This window comes from Miniopterus schreibersii, assembly GCF_964146895.1.
Source record: "Miniopterus schreibersii genome assembly, chromosome: 14".
In the NCBI taxonomy this organism is placed as follows: Eukaryota; Metazoa; Chordata; class Mammalia; order Chiroptera; family Miniopteridae; genus Miniopterus; species Miniopterus schreibersii.
In genome coordinates this window covers 29668707-29688579 of record NC_138114.1, presented here as the reverse complement: position 1 = coordinate 29688579, position 19873 = coordinate 29668707, and the positions used below count along the sequence as shown (strand labels likewise).

The 19873-nt window shown below is 38.9% G+C and overlaps 1 protein-coding gene across 1 annotated transcript in view; it reads right to left on the bottom strand.

The window, feature by feature from the left end:
• Window positions 1–18325, bottom strand: part of MBL2 (mannose binding lectin 2) — an 80432-nt gene extending 62107 nt beyond the window's left edge. Inside the window, exon 1 of the mRNA XM_081158164.1 lies at window positions 18322–18325. The gene's annotated coding sequence lies outside the window, so the exon portion shown is untranslated. The remainder of the gene's footprint in view (window positions 1–18321) is intronic.
• Window positions 18326–19873: the final 1548 nt, after the last annotated feature.

The window sequence follows — 19873 nt, the reverse complement described above, 5'->3', positions numbered from 1 at the left end:
AATCGCTGACTCTTTAGAGTCCGTCTGTTAGGGTAGCCAGAGTTAGTTACCTTTAGGAATAGATTCTTTCATTCCTAATTTCATATTACACAATTTTATAAGGAAGAAACTTAAGGTAAGGCATAGATGAATTACTCATGAACATTCAGCTTCTATGTGGAAAATTTGGTATTCAGAGCTTGATTTTCTCAATCCAAATTTTTGGTGTATGTCTCTATGCCAAGTTTTCATTTGACTTAGTGTTTAAAAGCTAAAGCCCTAGAGCCAGAGAAGCAGTATTTGAATAATGACACTAACCCTTTCCAACAGAATGAACTTCAATTATTTAACTCCTCCAAGGGTTCATTTCTTTATTTGAAAGTGATAATAGCTCCTAACCTTTGTTCTGAGGATTACGAGAGATAATTCAAGTTAAAAGCTTACTACGGTGATTTAACACAATGCCAATAAATTGTGAAGTAATAGCAGTCCTTTTGCTGCTTTATATTGAGCTTTCTAAACATGGAAGAATTTGGAACTTACTCTCCTCTACTTATGAATTCTTTTCTGCTTTATTTTCTATTTACTACTAGTTTTTTTGTATAAGTTATTATTTTTCAAACTTGACACAAAATTGCGTAATGGATTTTATTTTTTATCAAACATATACACTAATAATCGCAAAGTAAAAATAATATGCAGAAAGTCATAGAGTAAAAATAAAAGTTCTCTTTACCCTTGTCTTCTCCACCATGGTAATTTATGTAATTGTATCGCTAACAATAGGAGTTTATCCTTACACATATAGTATGTGCATTGATTTTTATTTGATTGTTTATGAAAAGTGTCCCAGGATAGACTATTTGCAGAGAGTAAGCTCTAGGTCAGTTCAAGTGAAGATAAATCCTGGGAGCCCGACGTGTGGGTCAGTTGGTTGAGCTGCATCCCAAGCACCAAGAGGTTGCCAGTTTGATTCCCGGCCAGGGCACATGCTCAGGTTTCAGGCCTGATCCCCAGCTGGGGGCCTGCAGGAGAAAACCAACCAATGACTCTCATCATCGATGTTTCTGTGTCTCTCCCCTGCTCTCTTCCTCTCTCTGAAATCAATAAAAACATATATTTTTTTAAAAAAATAAGCAAATACATATTACCTTTTGCATTTTTGCACTGACTTAGCTTGTTAATTGTGAATCATTAAATAAAAATGATCTATTTTTTTAAAGTACACTAACTTTAATAGGTAAGGTTTAATTCCTGTACTATTTTATTATTACATATTTCACTTGACAAATGGTAAAAATCCAAATCACTGTACGAAATAACTATGTGAGACTCACAGAACTGTAGCACTATTAAAGCTGTAAAGTCCTTGGGAACATGTGGTAAGAAAGGATAGTCATCAGTATGTAAACTGTTTCTTTATGAAATTTCTCAAAATATCTTCTGAATGCAAGACTTCAGTAGAGCTCATCAGTTTGAAGAGAATATCATTCTGAATAAGGACCTAGGATGTACTTGTTTTTCACTCTCTATTAGGACATTTGTTTATTTATAATGCACCTTGAGAAAATGTTTCTCTCTGGGGAATGGTAGAAATGCTATTGCCTACATTTTGTTCATAAACCTATCAGTACAGCAATCTCCAGGGTGTTTGGGAAATTTGATATTATACAAGCAATAATTCATAGCATTCCAGTCACCAGCTGAACAGATTCTTCCCGCATACTGACTGAGAAGGGGTCTGTAATAAAACTCTTTCAACGTTTGAGTTTCACAATAATGGCACCTGGATGCCAGATTCTTAAATCTCTTTGGCGTCTCTTTCTCTCTTACTGTAAATGAGATCACTCCTTCAGCAGCCACATTGCACCTTCAATAGCCTCTTACGAGCCTTGTGACCTTGGACAATGTACATAATCATAGAATCTTAGAGATAAAACGAATTTTGAAGGTTATACAGTCCAGTTATTCTCAGAATTCATAGATCTCATTCCTTAGCACTCCCACAGACTAGTCATTCTGCTTCTGTTTAAATATTTCTAGTGACAGGGAACTCAGTGTGACCCAATGAACTGGCTTCAGGCAAGTCTTTTTTAATAATTCTACTGTGTTCACTCCGTTCCTTTGAATCAATTTCCTTACCTTTAAAATGGGGATAACAATAGCTGTTTATTTCACATAATTATTTTACGGATAAAATATATAATGCATGTGGAAAATATACTATACATAGTGAAACTGGAATATACCTGTAAAAGACTCTTACTGTATCTAGTAAAGTAAACCATATTATTATTATTTGCAAATATTTGCTTCTGTTCTCTGGGGAACAGCTTTACTTTTTCACCCATTGATGTTAGTCTTGGGCACATGACTTGCTTTGGCCTGTGAATAAGAATCTGGGTGACGTGTCACTTTGAGGGAGAAACTTTGAGAGCCAGCCAGTAGTGCCATGTTCCCCTTTCCCTTCTGTCCCAAGGCCAGCAAGGCTTCAAATCTGCTTTGGCTGCCTAAATCCAGGAATGAAGACCTTATGAAGCAGAGCTTTAGCAGATCCAGATGCACCTCTTACAGACGTCATTGAGAAGGTTTTGGGTTGTAACCAAACCTAACCTTGACTATCTGCTTTGGTGCAAACTTTCTCCTTTCTGTAAAGGCTTGCTTTTCAGATTTATATTCCTGCAAACTTCTTACCAGTGTGAGGAGCCCCTTTATTTCCTGCTGATTCCATATAAACTTGATGTGAAGCGGGTGGGAAAGTGCAGTTTCCTGGGCAGTGTACATAAGATTTCAATTACATTATGATTCAAGTAGCTATTTATTGGATAAATCGAGAAGCATTTCTCTAGATTATTACCATTTATGATATTGTTTTCATGAAAATTCATTTGGACTTGTAGTTCTTTTTCTCTCACTAAAGAGGGACAAGTAAGGAAACTTTCAGGTTTCTGTGAGAAATAGAATGCATAGTGTCTGGCTGAGGGATGAGAATTTAGCACAGTGGTATTAAATAATTTCTTTATAATAAATCAGAGACATTTTAAAGAGGAAGTTCTTCTAAAATGAGAATGTTTAAAATTCACTACAGTTCTCAAATTTTATTGTCATAGAGTTAAAAATACCATATCCTTTAGGGAAAAAAACAAAACACAGTAAATAATAATAACAAAAAATATACTGTTGTATGGCATTTATTAAATATTTACTATGTGACTAACCTTTATATGTTTTGTTTACTTCAATCTCAAAACAAGCTGTGAAGTATATATTATTATTAACCTTATTTTATATATGAAATTTAGACTTACAGACATTATGAAATTTACTCAATATTACACAGTGGTTAGTGGTGAAATCAGACTAGGTGCCCAAGGCTGTCTCAATGCAGTGTGTTCTTTCTAAAATGTAGAATTATATTAATATGGGGAGTAGCATCCTGTGCAGGTAAGAACTCAAGGTGCCTGGGTTACCTTACCAGATCTTCTCTTACAGCCATTTCCTAGATCTGAATAAAGGCTTGAAAGTTTAGATCTAAAAAGGATTTTTTAAAAGTCCAATTCTAGACTCAGTATGATAAAGTTTTCAAACTCCAAAGGGAATTAATATAATTTTGAAAACTTTGAAAAAGAATCACCCACAAAGAAAAGATAAACCCACAAAAGAGGATACCAGTATTTAGTGGTAGAAACCCCTTCAGAGTTCCTTGGGAAAATAATTTTAAGGCTAAAATTATATAATCATAAAAAATGTCAATCATATAGGAAGATAAAATGAAGAACCTGAAGGATTCACAAAATATAACTCACATATTTTCTGAGGCTGTAACTGAGGATGAGTTCCAGAAATACAAGGTAGAAACCAATGAAGGGAAGACACAGATTGTAGGAAATAGTGACTGATTCAGCAGTGGAGCAAATAGGAATTATTGGGCTGTAAGGGAATTATAGTTTATAGCTGGCAAGACAATGGAGTCATTTCACAGTTGACTGAAAGTTTGAAAAAGAGGGATGTGGAAATATATATATTAAAGGCTGTGATAATGTCAAGAATTTAATAACAGCACATTACATTTTTGTCATTAAAAATAAAAGAAAGGTAATTGGAGATAGGTAGGGAGGGGAGAAAAAGTGCAGTTAAGATATAATTTGAGTAAGAAGTAAAATAAAATATGGCATCATCAACTGACAAGTTGTAGAAAGTCAGATAGACTGGACTTTGCACTGAGGAACAGTTTCTTTCCAATAGCATAGCTCCCTGAACTTAGAACCTTGGGAAAGATAATATAAGTCTAACAAACTCTTTGACCCTTAAGGGATATGTTAATGTAACCTCTGTTCATTGGTTTTAAAGTTTAAATGGTCATAATTCTCAGATGAGCACAGTAGAATGTTTAAAAGCAGAAGCCCATTCATTTCTACCTTTAGAGCATGTCAATAATCTACTGCCCTAAAAACTTCCTCAGGGTTTGAAGAAAGCCATATTGTTTAGTAAGTCAGTTATTCACCTGTTAAGAGGGGATTTTTTTTTTTTTAAATCCTCACCCAAGGATATGTTTTTGAGGGAGAGAGAGGAAGAGAGAGAGAGGGAACATCGATGATTGCCTCCCATCTGGGCCCCAACCAGAGATCAAACCTGCAACCTGGGTATGTGCTCTGATAGGGAATTGAACCCGCCACCTCTTGGTGTACCAGTCGATGCTCCAACCAACTGAGCCACCCTGCCAGGGCCGTAAAGAGGGGATTTTTATTTCATGTATTTGAAAGGCTGCCAAGATTTGACATTTTATATTTGTCTAACACTTGAGAAGATATTATTTTTTGTTAGAATTTGTGAGAGGAAAAAAAACTCTAAAAATTCAATCTCACATGAAATGGTTTGAAATTGCCTTTCAGTTGGCTGAATAAATAGATTATTGATTTTACCCTTTTATAAAATGAGAAGTTAATGAACAAAATAAAAAAACATTCATTTCTAGGAAAAGATATATACTTATGTGTGTGTGTGTGTGTGTATAGTTTGAGACCCTTCTCTTGCAAAAATGTTAGTATTTATACACCAAATTTATGAGATATTATCATGTTATAATAGGAAATGAATAATGCTGCCAATTTATAATGATTGTTCTTTTGCATGTTAGGCAAATGTTATTTAATTTGGAGGACCAAGGGCAGTGTAGACTAATAGAGAAACATTTGATTGGCCCAGCTGAGAAAGCGATGAAACAGACTTTTTTCCCACCTTCATTGCTGAAGATAGAAATACAAAGACATATGGCAGAGAGAGAGAGAGATTATTTCTCTCATGTCTTTTCTTGTAAGGACATTAATTCCCTTTATGTGGTAATTCTGCTCTGACCCATAAAACCAAATTTTTTGTTTATAATGTATTGCCCTCCTAGTATTCTCGACTTTGCTTTTCCCCTGATTTCTTCCTTGAACTTCTGGCTTTCGACCTCTTAACTTATTTTTGACCAATGTTTCCTCTGATTCTATGAGGCCGGCTCTTGGAACCGCTCTCCCAGTTCTACGCCTTGACCTGAGTTTTCCTCCCAGATGCTGTCCATAACCCAGTGCGGTGGATTCTTCTCGCACTGTGTTGAACTGGGTTCAGACTGGTGTATATTCTCTGTGATGATTTGTTGATTAATCGTGAATGCCTCATGCATCGTGAATTTGTCAGGGAGCTGGGGCAGAGAGCCCTGGAAACTAATAGCCGGTACAGACTAATGATTTACAGCTCAGGTGGCTGGCTCATGGTTAGGTTTCTCTAAGCAGGAAGGATGATTGCAGAGGGACAAGCTGGAGCAAATTAGGCAGACCAGGGTCACTATCAGGTCAAACGCCAGAAAGAGAGAATGCAATAAAAACTTGAACAGTGTAAGTGTCATAAGACAAGCAAGGTCAAGAGACCTCGTCCCAGGCTGAGTGAGAGGGGCAGAATCAAGTAAGGAGGGGACAGCAGAAAAACATCTTGACCCTGGGGCTATTCTTACACCTTTGACATCAGCTTTTGATGTGACCCTGTGATAAAAATATCTAGGCTTAGCCTAACTAATTCAGGACATGTAACTGGCTGGGTACAGCTGACAAATTTGGAAAGTTTATTGGCAATGGCATTTCTGGCAGGTAGATTTTGCAAACTGCCCTGTCCCAGGCAACATCAAAGCCTTATGTGACTCTGATTCCCTTTATGATTGCAATCCGTTTCCATTCTCCCTACATCATCTATTTTCTGGTTCATGTCAACACTCAGCAAAATAATAGTTACTGACTGATCACTTATGATACGTCAAGTACTTTGCCGTATGCTGGGAATGCAATGATGAGCAGTAGAATCATCTTTCGTGTCCTCATAAGGGCACAGGTGGGAGGAGGAAGACACACTAAAGGAACCAGTACAGTGAGGTGTGAGAGGACCTGTGGTGGAGGAACACACGTAGCAGAAGGCCTGGCGCGGAGCTCCCTGCCTTGCCTGAAGCCCGAGGTCACACACTGCAGAAACGCCTCCTCTCTGAGAGTCCCTGTGTGTTTGCCCCTCTCCTGTGATCTTCTGACAGCCCCTGCCTCGTGTTCCAACTGTGTCTGGTTTTGGCGCTCACACTGTGCTGTGTGATTGAATCACAACACTCTGCTGCCCCTCCGCTCCTCGGCAATCATCTTATTTATTTCCTGTTCACCCCCTGTTGCATTAGGTGCTTGGCTGCGTAAACCTGTCCTCTCCAATCAAGCTCTAATCTTTTCTCCCTCAGCATGTGACCTTGACTCCTATTTTACTGAGCAGATGGAGGTTATCTGGAGAGAGCTCCCTCAACCCTCCACTTCTTGCTGCCTGCCAAAGAAGTCATCTTTGCTGCATCTAAATATTTTTTTTGTTATTTCCTATCTGTTTTTTCCCCCTTCTGTCTTAGGGAAAAAACAAAACTTCCCTTTCAGTCCTCAGCATGTCACCCGCACTTTTGATCGAATCCCATTGCCTGTCTCTGAAACTCCTATCTCTCTCTTTCATTTACTGCATCCATCCTTCCTTCTTGTTGGGTTCCTTCCATCTAACTAAAAACATTCAAAGACCACTTGAATTAAAAAATGTTTTTCCTGATCTTGAGATTTCTTTTTAAATAAGACTCTGTAAATTCCCCGACTCAACACAAAACCTGTCAGATCTGTGTGCGTTTGTTTCTTCTGTTTCCTCAGCAATTATACGTATTTCCTTTATAGTCTCTTCAGATTTTGTTAATCAGCTTTAGTTGTGGCTTCACCATGGCTACCTCTTCTGATGCTCTGATTTTTGGAAAAATGTCTCCAGACAATAGGAGGGGTGGTCTCTTGAAAAGACAGTGAGCCAGCGATTTAACCATCTGAATGAAGTATCTGGATTTAAGTTCTGGCCCCAGCAAGTATTAGCGCATGAAGCAGATAGTGCTTAGCCATTCCAAATCTTAGGTACTTTTATTGAGTTGCTATAAGGATTGCATTTTTAAATTCTTATAAATCTTGGAAGAGTTCTTGGAACAAAGGGACCACTCAATAAAGATTAGCTATTATTATAGTTTAGTTGTCGTACTAATTCATCCCCTAGATGCAAAGGCCATATACCGTTAGAGGTTTTAAATGAGATCAAACCCCTAACACTGTGGCCTGCACATGATTGATTAGCAAGAAATACTGATGGTGTGGGTACTAAAAAAATAAAAATTGAGATGTATTCAAGCTTTCACAAACATTGATTTATTTGGAAGTAGGGAAATGGAATTGAACATCTCAGGATAAATCTTCATTGCTTCCTAAGTTTTAGACATTTTCAAGGGCATATAATGAAATACCCAAATACAAGAGTGGAGAGATCATGAGAAATGGCAACACTTATTCAGTATGAGTCCACATTGTGGCATGGTTGTCAAAGAAAACCAAGGTATTATTTAGGTTGAAGCACAGTATTAAGAATAAAGAACATTTAAATTCCATTCAGTACATTTGACAGATTATTTCTGGATAATTGTGACTAGTTCTTAGTGTGACCATTTTAGGAGGGACATTAACAAAGCCAGATGTGTTTGCAAGAAGGCAATCGAGGCAATAGTGACTAGGACAATTACTTAATGTGAAAGATGAAGTGGCTTTCTCTACTTCTATGGAATTAGGGGACTGATTTCATTGCACACGTGGACTCTACAAAAAATAACTTCTTTAGGTCATGGTTCCCAGCCTTGAGAAGCCTTGGGAAATCATTATGTCTCTGGATCTGTTTTGCTCATCAGTTTATTTTGTTCATTAATCAATTCTACATAAAAGTGAGATTATGTGATATTTATCTTTCTCTGACTGGCTTATTTCACTTAGCATAATAATATCCAGTTCCCTCCATGCTGTCTCAAAGGGTAAGATATTCTTCTTTTTCACAGCTGCATAGTATTCCATGGTGTAAATGCACCACAGCTTTTCTATCCACTCATCTACTGATGGTTACTTGAGCTGTTTCCAGATCTTAGCTATGGATATTCCATTGCTTGCGAAGCAGAGGCATTATTTTCAGATCCTGCCTTAATCTGGAGCTTAGTAGTCTTTTATAGCGAGTGCCAAAAAAGTAGGTTTATGGTTGTGAGTATGCAAAACACAGAGTTTATTCTTGTATTATTATTTATTGTATTATTTTCTATATGAACAACTGTAAATCTACTTTTGCCTCATCTTGTATATGCTCAAAGAATATCTATTTAGTAATGATGCTAAATTTTTCAATAAAAAACCCAAATGTTCAAATAGTTGTAGATAACAGGAGTTACAGTTGTTTAATTCCAGAAACTGTTTTTCATGCTTTTAAGATTTGCAGGAACATGACTATAAAATGAAATTTGATTAAAAATGCATTCTTTAGTCTTATTAAGATGGGATAAAGAGTAGTATTTTGCCTTTCCTGGATTGTATGTAATTGTCTCCAGCATTTATTTTCAAATTCAGGAGATTCTAATTTTTCAACAGCTATGTTCTAAAATTAAGGTGATATTTTAATCACTGTAAACTGTAAATGAGTTTTCATTAGAGACTGTAATTTTCCCCAAAGCTATTTTTGAAAGCATATTTGAAAAGTTGATTTCATCTTTTGTAGCTTAGTAAATTTCTTTCTCCAATTTTAAAGAAAATAATGAGGTTTCTAGATTTCTTATTTTACATTATAGCTGAAACTGTTAAGAAATTACTCTTGTAACTTCTTATTTACCTGTGAGTTTGTTTTATGCATTGCATTGTCAAAAAAGTTCATATACTGAAGACCTTTTAGTACATGGGACGACACTCAACTGATTGAGTCACACCAGCCAGGGCAAATTCTTGCTTACTGTTATACCTTAGTAGTCATCTTTCTTTGCAAAAATAAGCTATCATACTAAAGTTAAATGTATCTTTCTTTCCTGCTGTTAGAGTATTAAAGTAAAAACTGTCATATTTTCAGATTATATAATTTAGTATTTAGCTTCATATGTTCATTCACAATCCACATATGTTTGTCAGTGTTATATAATTATCTTTGTGTGGAATATATGAGAAACAAGATAAAAATGATGCTTTGTAGAAGGCAGTATAAAAGAGATGGCAAAGTATAAGAGAATAAACTATGTTGAAGGGCAGGTTAAGCACCAATGTAGTACTTATTAATTTTTTTTGGAGGGGGGAGCTACATCAAAGTATCATCTCAAACTGACCAAGAGTTGGCATTTAATTGCTGAGAGTTAAAAGCTAAGCCGCCCCCACACTGCGTGCTCAAGCATGTATGTCTGAAGTCCTACTGCCACAATTTAAATTGAACTCAACAATGAATTTGTCAGAGTAAATTCAAAGCATTTTCTACTTTTGCTTTCAGAAACCATGCTGTAGGTTATCCTACCTGATAATTAGTCCTGTAGGTTATCCGACCTAATAATTAGTCAGACGCTGATAATGCATGAAATTATCTACTGATTGATGGTTATGCTTTGAATACCGGCCATTATACCCATGGATTATTAAATATATTAACCAACAATGACTATTCTCATCCTAGAGCTGAGCTCCAGACCTCACTGGAAAGAGCGTGGCTGTGGTTCTCTGGATGAAGAAGTTGCTGAAGTGATATGTTGGCCAACTTCCTAGAAATCTGCCCTCTGTAATGATGTGGGAAGCAGCTCAAGGATGTACTATGTTTCTGAAGTCACTTGCAAGCAAACTGAATGGCTGAGGGGAAGACTTACAGAGGAATGTTTTCCTAGTGGCACTTCCTTTAAAGCCATCTGAGAAGTTCTAGAAGCTGCAAGCTACCTGGTTGGATGACTCAAGCTCAGAAGCCAAGTACTGAAGGAACTTCTCTGCAGCAACAAGGCTCCGAAACAACACGGACTTCAGGAGCTAGGCACTGGTGAGACCCTCTGCTTCAGGAGCTTGATAAAGGAGCCCCACAATGAGAAAATCCCTTCCTCCTGCAGCGTCTCTCCAGTGCCCTCTAAGGGCCAAGCTTAACATCTGGCCAAGCCTCAACTTCCTTTGTGTTGAGATCAATTTTCTCTATAGCTTCATCCTATTCTTATTTTGATGCTTCTTTAATTATAAAGCAGAAACTGAGACTTTTGGCTTTAATTATAAAGTAGAAATTAAATATTCTGATTGACACCTATTCCTCCAATAGTCAAATTGAATCTGAAATTATCAGAATGTACTAGTTAAAGCACTACCAATAATGATGCCTGGACCCATAAAAATAAAGATGTGTCTTGAGATATTTTCAGGTAATGTTGAAATGAAGTAGTTAGGAGAACCACTACCACCCATCCATCCACCCTGACAGATAATAGTTATAAAATAAAAACAAAACATATATGTATAATCTAAATATATATATATATGTATGTGTATGCACTTTAATTCTTTTAAGACACTGGAAACTGATGAAAAACAGATAAAAAGTAGAGACAAGTTTACCCTTGAAAGAGCCAATGGAAACAGGTAAAAATTGTGACCTTTGGCTTTCTTGGCAGAAATTGATCCTCTGTAGTCACCACAGCTATAGCAACAGCAAATCACATCTGGAGGGGGCACAGTGAAGCTGGAGGGGGCACAGTGCAGAGTTCTTGGTTGGCAGGGAAAATTGGAATTTAGAGAAAAATTTTAGATGTGAGCAAGCTACAGATAGGAAAAGACCCCAAATATGAGTGTAATCTCTGCCTAAATCCCCTGATTGACCCCAAACTTTGCTGTATGGGAATCTGGAGGCATAGTGTACAGACAGACACAAAGCCAAGAGGAATCTATCCTTGAAAGACAGAACTTTGCAAGTGTGCAATCCTGCTGGCTAGAGATGGCAGAGAACAGAGCCCTGGACTCAAGCTGATTCTAACACGCATTGGAAATGTAAAGGACCTGGAATACAAAAAAGCAATTTTGAAAAATAACAGAGCTATAGAACTTACACGACTGATTTTACAATGTATTATAAAGTAATTATAATAAAAACAGTGTGTTAATGACATAAACATAGACATAAAAAGCAATGGAACAGACCTGAAAATGTTGGGATGTGTAGTCAATTAATTGTGATAAAGGTTTCAAGGTAATCAATGCGGAAAAAGTAGTCTTTTCAACTAGTGGTGCTAATGCCACTATATTTTCATATAAACAATGAACCTTTGCCTTTACCTTACACTATACATAAGTACTACTAACTCAAAATGATCAGGGGTGTAAATGTAAAAGCTAATACAATAAAACAAAGACAGCTTTGCTACCTTGGACTAAGCAAAGACTTATAAGATAGGACCCAAAAAGCACAAACAACAAAGAAAGAAGTGATAAATTAAATTCCATAAAAATTGAAAAGTAAGCCATACATTGGGGAAAAATATAATACTGTACATACTTCTGACAAAAGAATGGATCTGGAATATATAAATATCTATTAGTACAATAGTAAGATGACAAAACTTCCATTTAAGAAGATGGGCAGAACACATATGAATGGCAAAAAAGCACATGAAAAATTATTAGTCATAAGAAAAATTCAAAATAAAATCCCAGTGAAGCCTGGCTGGGCGTGGCTCAGCAGATGAGCATCAACCTATGACTCAGGAGAGCACAGTGAGATCACCGGTAGATTCCCAGTCGGGGCACAGGCCCGGGTTGTGGGCTCGATCCCCAGTCGGGGGCATGCAGGAGGCAGCCGATCAATGACTCTCTCATCATTGATGTTCGTCTCTCTCTCTCTCTCTCCCTCTCCTTCCCTCTCTCTGAAATCAATAAAGACATGTTTAAAAATAAAATCCCAATGAAACAGCATATGCATCCATTTGAATAGCTATAATTAAAAAGCCTGACAATATCAAGTATTGGCCAGAATATAATGCCACTGGAATGTCGTGCACAAATATAAAATGCTACAATTTGAAAAACAATTTGGTGGTATCTTATAAAGTTAAGTGTGTACTTACTATATAACCTAGCAGTTACACTTCTGTGTGTTTATCAAAAGAAATAAAACTCATGTCCACAAGAAGACTTCTACAGATGTATTCTTTGCATCTTCATTATTAGCCCAAACTGGAGAAAACCCAAATTCATTCGTCTAACAACAGACGAATGAATAAAGACAATATAGTATGTCTATACCTCATAATACTTCCGAGAAATAAAAAGGATCACACAACTGATATCTTCAACAACATGAATGAATGAATATCTAAAATATTACTCTGAATGAGAAATCCAAGCACTAAAAGGGCAGACTGCATGGTTTGCTTATGAAATATTCTCAAAAGACAAGCAAAGATGAAATGACAGAAAAGAGCTTAGTGGACACCTGGGAGAGGAGGTGGAAATTTCTTGCAAAGGGGCCTGAGGGGACTTTTGGAGTTCCAAAAATATTCTATAACTTGATTTTGGGTGTGATTATGTGGATGTATAATTTTTCAAAACTTCTGAAACTAAACACTGAAATAGGTGCACTTTATTATCATAATTTATACTTTAATAAAGTTAATAGAAAAGTAGATGACTAGAGAAAAAAGTATCCTAAGGGAGGATAAGACCTGTTTTATTTTTATTATAATTACTACCATTATTATTAGCATTAGTATTTTAATATCCTGAACTTTCTTGGCAAGAAATAGCTGGTGAATTTGTATTGATTTGTTTGATTGATTGGTTGCTGTAATGTGTTAGTAAAATTTGGTGTGCATGTAAAAACACATCGAACACATTACATTATAAAAGGAACTTTTGTTCAGTTTTCTTTTTCAGGAAAAGTAGGTATAGAGCTGAATCCCAATCTAGTTCAATGTATTTATATATAAATATAGATATTGTCATAAATATTTCTAGAAATAGATGTATGAAGTAGGAATTGCCTCACTCAGGGAAGATGGTTAAAAAAAAGAGTTGAATTGAAAGTTAGTAGCATACATGCCACAGTGCTCCAAGGTTATCCAAGTAGTTCTTCAGTTTAACACTCAATTACATCTCACACCACTCCTGGCAAAAATTATCAACTCAATTAAGGGAAAATGGAACAGAAAGATAAATGGACTCCTCAGCTGCCCAAGGCTTTACTCAGCTCTATCAGAGCTTGGATCTCTTGATACTAATGAGACCTCTTGACTAAGTGCCAATTGCAAAAATATTAAGGGTAATAAGCAAATAATTTGAAAAATTATCTAATGATTGCCTCAATTTGAAGGGTAGGCTCTCCTTTTGAGAAAAAATTAGCTCTAATTTATTATACTTTTAGAAACTTCAGCTTCATTTAAAAATTGTCATTTTGATAAAAAAGGAAGTCTTTTAAAAATAGCTGATAATAGGCTATCTGGTGATGTTTGCAGAAGTTGGACTTAGATTAATCAGTAACTTCAAAGAAAAGATTTGTGAAGTGCTTCCAATTATTTTTGAGCTTGTGCAGAATTTAGGGAACAAGAGCAGTACTAAAATTACAGGTTGATATCGGAGAGGGTGAAATGATATGGGAGATAGTATGGAATGGAGCCCCTGCCTGTTAGCTTGCCTTCTCACACTCAGAAACTAATATAAAAACCAAGACCACTGAAATCCACCAGTTGGCAGAAACATCAGAGAACCATGTTCGGAGAAGTGATAATTGTCTGTTTCTTGCTGACAATCATTTGTGGCATTGGTCCTCTGCTGCAGTTCAGGCAGGGCCAGCCATGCCTATCCTGTTCCTTTTGGGAACAAACCTATGAAGGAAAATCTGGGTTTAATGAGTTCATAATCTGGGTTTAATGGGGCTGATTCTTTCTGGAGCAGACCTAATGACTTCCTGGTGCTACTAGAACATACGGTTTTCCTTCATTGTTCTCCGCATCAATACTCACTGGATTGGTTTTGTAGTGCTGCTGTAATAAATCACCACAAGCTTAATAGTGATTAAAACAACACACATTTATTTTACAATTTTGAGCCCAGAAGTGTGAGATGGGTCTCACTGGGCTAAAATCAAAGTGTCAGCAGGGCTGAGTTCTTTCTGAAGGGCCTAAGAGAGAATTCATTTTCTTGCCTTTTAGGGGCCACCTGCATTCCTTAACTTGTGATATTATTTCTTTGTTTTCAAAGCCAGCAACATAATCTTCCTCGAGTCTCTCTCTGGATCTTACTTTTTCATCTTCCTCTTCCATATTTAACAGACCTCAGGATTACATTGGGCCTACCAGATAATTCGGGATACTCTCTTTACATTAAGGTCAGCTGATTAGCAACCTTAATTCCATCTGCAACCTTAGCTCTGTCTTGTTCATAATATAACATATCCATAGGTTTCCAGGGATCAGGACAAGGATGTGTCTGGGAGGCCACTGTTTGTCCTACCATAGTGGCTGTTCTAAGGGAGCCTGGAAGGTCACATATGAATTCATATGTGAGGTGGGGCAAAAGTAGGTTTAGAGTTGTTAGTATGGAAAATAATACATTAATTAATAAACAATAATAGAATAATCTCTGTGTTTTGCATACTCACAACTAGAAACCTACTTTTGCCCCACCCTGTATTTTCCCAGTCCAAATCTAGCTAGCCAGGAGTTAGAGATGAGCCAAAGACTTTTCACTTATACTCTCTAATATATTAAATTATGATTCTAATTCAAAATAATGTGCTAACTGGGAAATATTGAAGAAAAGAGTCACCTGGAGAATATATAATTGTGTGCTAGTAAAGAAATATCTTAGTAGCAGGAAAGTTATATATCAGAACAGCATTGACGTGGAAGTAAGTTTCCTGAGATTTCAAGAACTACCATGAATTTTCTCTAAGTGTGAAAAGGTTCTTATGAGTGCTATGATGTATCTCAAAACATAAATCCTGAACAAACAACAGGCTATGGACATAAAAATTGAAAATAAATAAAGAGTAAAATTAATGCCAATTATGGGAAAAAACAATGTCCTACTGTGAGAGATATTAAGGCATTTTGTCTTTATTCTTTGAGTGAATTGACTGAAATGCTGTCACTGATGCAGTATGAGAGAGATTTCAAAAGAATACAGTAAAGGAATAACCTCTGGCTCTCTTAGGGAGATGGAGTAGGTCAATCAAAGGTAACAAAATTTTCCTTCCAAATATTAAACTTATGAAGAACCTTCATAAATGTTCATCTGTAAAAAAATTACCCGTGGGATGATAATTTCTGTAATAAAGACTTGGGAAGGAAATACTTTAGATGTGACTTGTGGGGCAAGAAAATTATCATAAAAAGATAGTCCTTAAAGATCTAAAGTGTTTTGTTTTGTTTCCAAACCACTTTTAGTTGCATTATCCTGTGAAATGCAACTGTCATTATCACCTCGGTTACAGGACAAAGAAACTAAGTCTCAGAGAACTTAAGTGGCCTGGCTGACTTAAAAACTCCACAGTTTTGCCCTTTCCTTGTGTTCTCTTTCCACTATATCATTCATTTCTTTTTTTAAAATTTATCTTTATTGTTGAAAGTATTACAGGTGTCCCATCCCCCCCCCCCAATTGACCCCCTCACCTTGCTCCCACTCCCTCCCCAGGCCTTCACCCCATCATAGTCTGTGTCCATGGGTTATGTATATATGCATATAACTTCTTTGGTTAATCTCTTCCCACCCTCCACCCCCCTTTCCTCTTCCCTCTGAAATATGATCGTCTGTTACATGCATCAATGTCTCTGGATCTATTTAGTTCGTCAGATTCTTTTGTTTATTAGCTTCTTCTTAAAGAAGACCCTTCAACTTTTCCTGTAGTGCTGGTCTGGTGGTGATGAACTCCTTTAGCTTTTCCTTGTCTGAGAAGCTCTTTATCTGACCTTCAATTCTAAATGACAGCTTTGCTGGGTAGAGTAATCTTGGTTGCAGTTCCATGTTTTTCATCACTTTGAGTATTTCTTGCCACTCCCTTCTGGCCTGCAAAGCTTCTGTTGAGAAATCAGCTGACAGTCGTATGGGTGCTCCCTTGTAGGTGACTAATTGCTTTTCTCTTGCTGCTTTTAAGATTCTCTCTTTGTCTTTAATCTCTGGCATTTTAATTATGATGTGTCTTGCTATGAGCCTCTTTGGGCTCCTCTCGTTTGGGACCCTCTGTGCTTCCTGGACTTGTAAGTCTATTTCTTTACCCAGGTAGGGGAAGTTTTCTCTCATTATTTTTTCAAATATGTTTTCAATTTCTTGCTCTCTTTCCTCTCTTTCTGGCACCCCAATAATATGAATGTTGGGCCTCTTGAAGTTGTCCCAGAGGCTCCTTATGCTATCTTCATATTTCTGAATTCTTTTTTCATTTTGCTCTTCTGGTTGGGTGTTTTTTTGTTTCTTCATGTTCCAAATTGCTGATTTAATTCTCAGTGTCCTCTAGTCTACTGTTGATTCCCTGTAAATTATTCTTCATTTCAGTTCGTGTAGCATCGATTTTCTCAATTATTTACATCGTACTCTTATTAATATCCTTGGGCATCCTTATAACCATTATTCTGAACTCTGTATCTGTTAGCTTGCTTGGATCTATTTCACTTAGTTCCTCTTCTAGAGATTTCTTCTGTTCTTTCCTTTGTGATGTGTTTCTTTGCTCCACATTTTGGCTGCTTCCAGGTGTTTGTTTCTATGTATCAGGTAGAGCTGCTATGTCTCCTGGAATTTGTAGAGTGGCTTTGTGTAGTAGGTGTCCTGTAGGGTCCAGTGGCTCAGCCTCCCCAGTCACCTGAGCTGGGCCTTCCAGGTGCTCCCCTGTGTGGGCTGTGTGCACTGTCCTTGGTTGCTGTTGGCTTCACTGGGAGGAATTGACCCCCAGGCCAATCAGCTATGAGGACCAGCTGCAACTACAGCCAGAGAGCTGCTGTGCTGGAGACACCCCTATGGAGCAGGACTTACTTCAGTGGGGCTTTGGTGTTCACCAAGTGCGCCCCTTCAGTGTCACTCATGGATGTGGTAGGGTTGTAATCCAGCGTGGTCGAGTCTGACCACAAGGTGCACTGTCTCTGGGGCCTCCTGGGAGGTGCAAAGTCAGCCTGTGCCAGTGCCTTGCCCAGGGCCACCCAGCATGAGCTACACAGCAAACCGTAGTTGGCTGCTACTTGTGCTGGGCTTGGAGGTGTCCAGGAGAGGCCAAGCTATGAGCCAATGCAGCTGCCGCTAGTGCCCGGCCCGGGGCCACTTATCAAGCCGTATGGGGCCCGCTGCTGCTTGTATGGGAGATTTTAGGAGAGTCCTAAGCATGAGGCTCGAGAGGCCACTTGCACAGAAAAGCCCCTGGAAATGGCCTGGATGAGCTGCAGGTGGGGAGGGGCGGGGCCTCCGGGAGTCACGGGGCGGGGCCAGAGGTGGGAGTCAAGTGCTGGCGATTCAAACATGGCGCCTGCCTGCCGGCTGTGTGCGGGGAGGACTCGCCACAGAAGCCAGGGCCTCTGCCAGCTCCTCTCCCTGGGAGGAAGCCACCCTCCGCCTCTCGCCCGGATCTCAGGCAGGTTAGTTCCTCCCCGAGTGTCCCGGGTCCTTTCAGGCCGCTACCCGGCGCTGGGCTCAGAGGGAGCGTCCGAGTGAGTCCGTGCCGGGCCCTTTAGGAGGAGCTGCTGGGGCTCCCGCAGCCTCCGCGACCCTCAGCCACAGTCCCCGCTGGTTTCACAGCCCGGAGTTGTGGGGACGTCTCTTCCTGGCCCTGGAGCCCTGGGCTGGGGGCCTGATGTGGGGCTGGGGGCCTGATGTGGGGCTGGGACCCCTCACTCCTCCGGGAAACCCCCACCGCCGAGATTCCCTCCCGGGTTTACCCCAGGGCACCGGGTGTGGGCCCGCGGCCGTGTCTCTAGGATCCAGCCCTGATCCGCCCGCGTCTCCGCCCCTCCTCCCGGTCTCGGTGCTTCTTCAGCTCCCTGGTTGCGGGGCTTCTGTGCAGCCAGGTCTCAGGAGGCTCTGAGCGACGGTGGTTCTGTGTTTAGTTGTGATTGTGCTGTGGCTGCGGGAGGCGGCGGGGGCAGCTGCTACCCACGCGCCAGCTTGTTTCCTCCCTGTTATTTCTTTATTCTGTCATTCATTTCTGTTTGGAGGAATTCTAATGAGCCCCATAATGCTGATGTTTTGGACAGGTAGATTAGAGATTAGATTTGTAATGATTTTGGTTTCGACACTGCTGAGCAGGGTGAACCTTTTTAAACGAAAGGCACCTTAACAATGTTCAGATTTGAAACATTTATTTTTAATTGAGAAAAATGACATACAAACACAAAATGCATGAAACAAATGCTCTTTATTTTTAAAATTTTGAAAAATTTTACTTACATTTATTTATCTCTGTTCAAAGATTTATTTAAATTTTTTTGTTAAGAAATTGTATTAGTTTTCTGTTGCTGCCATTATTGCCTTATAGCCAGAAGCCATTGTATAGGGTGGCTCAGCTGGGTTTTGCTGGTATTTGGAGTCTCACAATGCTAAAATCAAGGCATCTGCAGGGGCTGTAGTCTTACTGGAGGTTCTTAACTATTTCCAAGCCCATTCAGGTTTCTGGCCAAATTCAGTCCCATGAGGCTGTAAAGCAGAGGTCCCATTCTCTTGCTGGCTGTCAGCTGAGGGCCCTGGTTAGTTTCTGGAGGCTTCACTGGGTCTTCACATATGACCCTGCGTCTCAGAGCCAGCACAGGAATCTTTACATGCTTGGGATCTTTCTGACTGCTCATTCTGCCGCTCCTCTCTGACTCAACCCACAGAAAGTTCTTTGTGTTTACAGACTCCTGATTAGATTGGGCCCTTGCAGGTAATCCAGGATAAATCTCCCTACTTTTAGGTTTATAATTTTAATTATATCAATTTAATTACTTTACAATTGCAAAGTTCTTTTGTCCATGCAATTTAACCTGTTCATAGATTCCAGGATTTAGAGCGTGAACAACCTTTATTAGCCTTTGAGGCTAATTTTCTGTATGACACATTGACATATGTAAAAATAAAATCTGATCACAACAAAAAGTTTGTAAAGTATTGAAGGTTTTATTCCTGGCTACCCTCTTCCTTCTTTAGCCACTCCCTGGAGCAACTCTGATAATGTCTTATGTAGTTTTCTAGAAATATTTCGTGCATACAATAATAGATAATATATACACGACTCACACACACACTCTTGGGCATGTAGATATAGCTAGCTAGCTAGATACCAGTTTTTACTCCCTGGTTTTAGCCCTGGTCGATGTGGCTCAGTTGGCTGGAACAGCATCCCTTGCAATGGAATGTCATGGGTTTGATTCCTGGTCAGGGCACTTAGCCACGTTTCAGGTTCAATCCTAGCCAGGGCCCAAATAGGAGGCAACCCCATCTCTCCCACTTTGATATCTCTCTCTCTCTCTCTCTTTCTCTCCCTCTCTCTCTTTCTCTCCCTCTCTCTCTCTCTCTCTCTCTCTCTTTCTCTCTCTCTCTCTCCCTCCCCCTCCCTCCCTCCCTCC